Source organism: Sphaerodactylus townsendi, linkage group LG11, assembly GCF_021028975.2.
Source record: "Sphaerodactylus townsendi isolate TG3544 linkage group LG11, MPM_Stown_v2.3, whole genome shotgun sequence".
Taxonomy (NCBI): domain Eukaryota; kingdom Metazoa; phylum Chordata; class Lepidosauria; order Squamata; family Sphaerodactylidae; genus Sphaerodactylus; species Sphaerodactylus townsendi.
In genome coordinates, this window is record NC_059435.1 from 77242726 (window position 1) to 77248725 (window position 6000).

A 6000-nucleotide genomic window follows, 5' to 3' on the forward strand; every position below is an offset into this window, starting at 1 on the left:
TACATTTACAGAATCACTCTCCACTTTGAATGTCTGAGCTTCGCCTCTGCTGTTGGCCTTCCAAGGGAGGGCTGTTCTCTTTGGGGGGCAAAAAGATGGATTCAAGGATCTCTGGCAAAGGGCTGCCGCCGCCATCTCTGCATTTCTCTTTTCAGAAGGGCAAAGGTGCTGTTCCCTCCGAGCATGTGTTCAGATCCGCAGGATGCAGACACCAGTCCTTAAGAAGAAGAGTTTGGATTTATAATCCACCTTTCTCTCCTGTAAGGAGTCTCAAGGTGGCTTACAAGCGCCTTTCCCTTCCTCTCCCCACAACAGACACCTGGTGAGGTAGGTGGGGCTGAGAGAGTTTGGAGCAGGGGTAGGGAACCTGCGGCTCTCCAGATGTTCAGGAACTACAATTCCCATCAGCCCCTTTCAGCATGGCCAATTGGCCATGCTGAAGAACTGATAGAGCTTGATAAGTGAGGACCTAATTTGCTGGAAAGGCTGCATCGGAATTCCTGGGATTTGGGCCCTAAAGGGAGAACTGTGACTGGCCCAAAGTCACCCAGCAGGAATGCAGGAGTGCGGAAACACATCTGGTTCACCAGACAAGCCTTCACCAGACAAGCCTCCACTCAGGTGGAGGAGGGGGAAAATCAAACCCGGTTCTCCAGATTAGAATCCACCTGCTCTTAACCACTACACCAGGCTGGCTCTCAGGATCAAAAGAATCTTGGGCTCATTCCGCACAAGCAGAATAATGCCCTTTCAAACTGCTTTCAGTGCTCTTTGAAGCTGTGCGGAATAGCAAAATCCACTTGCAAACAGTTGTGAAAGTGGTTTGAAAACGCATTATTCTGCGTGTGTGGAAGGGGCCTTGGTTTCTTTCCTCCAGCTTCGCACACCTTCTTGTTGTTCTGTTTCTTTGACATTCCGCCAGATGGAAGAGTTCTGGTGGACACGAAAGCTTGCCCACTTTTCTTTTGGCCATGTGAGTTGGTCTTGATAAAAGGTGCTGCAGGGCTTTTGTTTCTAGAGCAACACTCTGCCATCAGTCCAACGGCTTTCCTCTGGCCAGCCTCCATTTCTCCTCCTCGGTTGCTCAGAGAGAGCAGTGGCTCGTGGTTGTGAGAACAGGGATAACAAAGACTGCGAGTGCTTACCAGCTTAATGAGAAGCAACACACACACACAAGAAAGAGAGAGAGGCAGGCTTCGGGGTGAAAAGGGAATGCAGAAGCAAAGAGATTCAGGCTGAGTCCAATGTCGGATTCAATTAACTGGTAACTAGGTAGTGACCTCCTTTGCAAGAGCTGGAAGGAAAACCAGGAGTGATGCAGCAATTTGAGCACAGCCTGGCAGACCCATGTGCGCGCATCAAGCGCTCTGCAAGATCCGTGCTGACCTCTTTGGAACAGCGCTGGGTCCTGGTTTGTACAAACAGCAGCTCTGCCAAGGTGCAGAGCTCAGATTTAACGATTACAGCTTCAGCGTTCTCAAGAATTAGACAGGCTGTCCTGGGCTTTAAGTTTAAGAAAGATGCCAGTTAGGGCAAAAGGTGGCACCAGTGGGACTTTGCGCACACACAGTGTCTACTTGTTTACAAAACCTATAGCCCTCCTTTCTGGCTTTACGAGGCCCATCGAGGCGGCAAACAGTTTCAAAACTGCACGATACAACCACATTTTAAACTCATTAAAATAGAACCCCCCCCACCTCCAAACGTATCATTGAAACAATTTTTAAAAGCAAGGATCAAAACTGTGTTAAAATACATATAAAATGTAAAAACTAGTTCAGAAGGAAGTCTAAAATTATGCACGGGGTAGAAAATGTTGACAGAGAAATTTTTCTCTCTTTCCCACAATACTAGAACCAGGGGGCATCCATTGAAAATGCTGGGGGAAGAATTAGGACTAATAAAAGGAAACACTTCTTCAGCACTTAGCGTGTGATTTGGTGTTTGGAATATGCTGCCACAGGAGGTGGTGATGGCCACTCACCTGGATAGCTTTAAAAGGGGCTTGGACAGATTTATGGAGGAGAAGTCGATCTATGGCTACCAATCTTGATCCTCCTTGATCTGAGACTGCAAATGCCTTAACAGTCCAGGTGCTCGGGAGTAACAAGCATGAAGAAGGCCATTGCTCTCACATCACTGCCGTGATGAGCTCCCAAAGGCACCTGGTGGGCCACTGCGAGTAGTAGAGTGCTGGACTAGATGGACTCTGGTCTGATCCAGCAGGCTAGTTCTTATGTTCTTCAGGAGGGGCATTGGGGAAATGCCAAATGATTTTTTTTAATAGTCTTCACCTGCCGGTGGAACCCGGCCACAGGAAGGCACAGGCAGAAAGGGGCAGGGCATGATGTTAAATCAAATAATAATAAATTCTAAAAATAACATCTCCATGGGAAGATAGTTCCACAGCTTTGGGGCCATGACCAAGAAGGCCCTCGCCTAAGTTGCTACCTGCCCAATCCCAAAAGACTGAGGGCACCACAGTGGTCAGGTGGGTTGATAAAGGAGTAGGTGGTCCTTCACAGGTGGTCCCAGAGCATATAGGCCGGGCTTTGAAGGTCTTATGATCACATGAAGCTGCCTTAGACTGAATCAGACCCCTGGTCCACCAAGGAGGAGATGGCGGGGCTAGAACCTGAGACCTTCTACAGGCCAAACAGATGTTCTTCCACTGAGCCACAGATCTTCCCCAAGGCCAGGACTACTGCCTCAAATGGTGCCCAGAAACAAACTGGAAGCCAGACTAGATGGACTAAGAGCGGCATGAGATGCTCTCTGGTCAGCATCGTGACTGCAGAGTTTTGCGCCAGATGAAGCTTCCAGGTATGTTCAACGGCAGCCCCACGCGGAACCCATGAAGCAGCTTCTGGGAGTGCAGAGTCCTGCAGGTGAGTTTTTTCATCATATCTAACATCAGACTTATGTCTAGCCAAGTCTGTTGGAGGAACAAAACAGCACGTCACACACTGAAGATGGAGGATCAATGTGTTCAATAAATGTATTTATGTATATTTTATAATTGTCCAGTTACTGAATCCAATGATTGTACATCCAGTTTTTTCAACAATAAAAGTTCATTTTTGAGATATATATAATCCATATCTTCACTATCTACTGAACAAAAATAGTTTATTTTTTCAATATCTTTAGGATAATTATATTCCATATAGAAAGTACTTCAAGCGACTTCAGCGGCGTTTATGGTACTTTTCACTGTAGTCTTCCTGAGGAGAAGCAATTCTTTCAGGAAAAAATATTCATTCATTTGCCATGCACAGGTCTTTCTACAAATAAATAAACAACATAGTATAATTTATGCATTAGATTCTAGTAATATCTAATGCCATTTTTAACACTGGGGTGCTGCGTGGTTTCCGGGCTGTATGGCCGTGATCTAGCAGCATTCTCTCCTGACGTTTTGCCTGCATCTGTGGCTGGCATCTTCAGAGGATATCTGAAGATGCCAGTCAGATCCTCTGAAGATGCCAGCCACAGATGCAGGTGAAACGTCAGGAGAGAATGCTGCTAAAATTACAACCATACAACCTAACTGTAGTGTCTGACCCGTGAAAGCCTTTGACAATACCATTTTAAACATTTTAAACATTTATATAAAATAACAATTTTACAAAATTGGTTTTACAAAAACAAGTCTGTTGTCACAAGACATCTTCAGGATGAATTGATGTCTGAGAGATGGTAGCCCCCTTTGTCCAAACAGAGATGGAATGCATACGTGCCCTTTACAGTCAGGGGGAGGGTATGAAGGGTTTGTTCAGTCTGGTAAAATGATAGGGTTAGATTCAGAAGGCAGAGCTGAAGCTGTAGAACAGGCAGAATCAAGTCCAGAGACATCTAATGCAGGGGTGTCCAACTCTGCCCCTCCAGATGTTCATGGACTACAATCCCCAACAGCCCCTGCCAGCATGGCCAAGGCCAATTGGCCATGCTGGCAGGGGCTGATGGGAATTGTAGTCCATGAACATCTGGAGGGGCAGAGTTGGACACCCCTGATCTAACAGTATCTGATGAAGGGGATATTTGACTCTGGAAAGCTCCGATCCCCCAAATCCTTCTGGTCTCTAAGGTCCCACTACACTCCAATCTAGCTAAGACAGCATTCTAGCTGAATCTAGCGTTCATACATGAATGGTAAGTTGGCTTCCAGCAGAAGAGATCTGGTTGCTACCTCTGCTTCTGGATTGTTCAAAGTCCATCCTGAGAAGTAAACTGACGGTGTAGATTTTTAAGGAGAGAGATTTTGTCCCTGGCTGTAGAATCACTGGGTGAATGAAACTCTGTTTTTTGCGCCCCCCCCCCTTCTGTTCTTGTCTCTGTTTACATCTTTTTATTGATGGAACCAGCAGTCTTCCCATTTAGGGAGGGTTTTAAAATGGGTTTTGCTGGGCACCTCGACTTCGATTTAAATTTTGTACTAACCGCTGTTTTAATGGGGATTTAGTAATCTATTTATATTGGAATCTAATTGTTTAGTTTTGATTATGTTTACTTGGATCATGATTTAACTTTGTTGTACACCGCCCAGAGCCCTTCGGGGATAGGGTGGTATGTAAAACTAAACAATAAATAAATAAATAAATAAATAAATAAATAAATAAATAAATAAATAAATAAATAAATAAATAAATATTTGCTCTGCCAACCTCTTCTGTGTGTGCCGGCTTGCAGTCACAACCGGCTCCTGCTATGCTTCAGTCTGAGATCACGGAGGGGATTCTTGCATATTTTTATGGTGTTCCCAGATTGGTTTGATGTAACTGGCTAGCTGGAAGCCCAGTTTTTCTCACTGTCACCATGGAGACCGTTGCAAGGGGGGAGGTTCAGTTTCTATGGATGCAGGCTGGGGATTGACAGCAGCAAGAACCAACTGAATGTTCCCCCTTCATCTGTACACCCTCCCCCAACTACATTATAATAGATAATAGTTGAGGCTGTCTGCAAAAAACTTGCACTGCTCCATGCAGTTTCCAACTCTGGTAATTTGGGGCCTTTATCCTGCAACATCATCGTGTTTTAATTTTTTCAATTGATCTTTTATTTACTTTATTTATACCCCACTTTCTTCCTCAGTGGGAGTCTGTGGTAGCTTACATAGAATCATAGAAGAGAAGAAGAGGAGTTTGGATTTATATCCCCCCTTTCTCTCCTGCAGGAGACTCAAAGGGGCTGACAATCTCCTTGCCCTTCCCCCCTCACAAGAAACACCCTGTGAGGTAGGTGGGGCTGAGAGAGCTCCGAGAAGCTGTGACTAGCCCAAGGTCACCCAGCTGGCGTGTGTGGGAGTGTACAGGCTAATCTGAATTCCCCAGATAGGCCTCCCACAGCTCGAAGTGACAGAGCTGGGAATCAAACCCTGGATTCCTCCATTGAGCCCTCCTACGCCACTGCTGCACAGAGTTGGAAGAGACCAAGGGCCATCAAGTCCAACACCCTGCCATGACGGAACACACAATCAGCACTCCTGGCAGATGGCCATCCAGCCTCTGTTTAAAAACCTCCAAAGAAGGAGACTCCACCACTCTCCGAGGTAGCACATTCCACTGTCGAACAGCCCTGACAGTCAGGAAGTTCTTTCAAATGTTTAGGTGGAATCTCTTTTCTTGCACCTTGAACCATTACTTCATGTCCTAGTCTCTGAGGCAGCAGAAAACAAGCTTGCTCCCTCACCAACAACATGGAATTCCTTCAGATATCTAAACAACATGGCTATCCTGTCCTCTCTTCACCTTCGCTTCTCCAGACTAAACATCCCCAGCTCCCCCAGTCTCTCTTCGTAGGGCATGGACTCCAGACTGTAAAGAACCAGTAAAGTCCAGGCCAAAAGTAACTTTTCAAGTTCTTTATTGAGCTGGCATTCTAAGTCGATCACAAGCAATGCGGGAACTGACCTCCAGCGTTCGAACAGCCTCTTTTACGGGCTCCCCACCAGTTCCCGCCAAAGTTAGATAAACACCCTTAGTTCTCACCCCAAACCTCCTT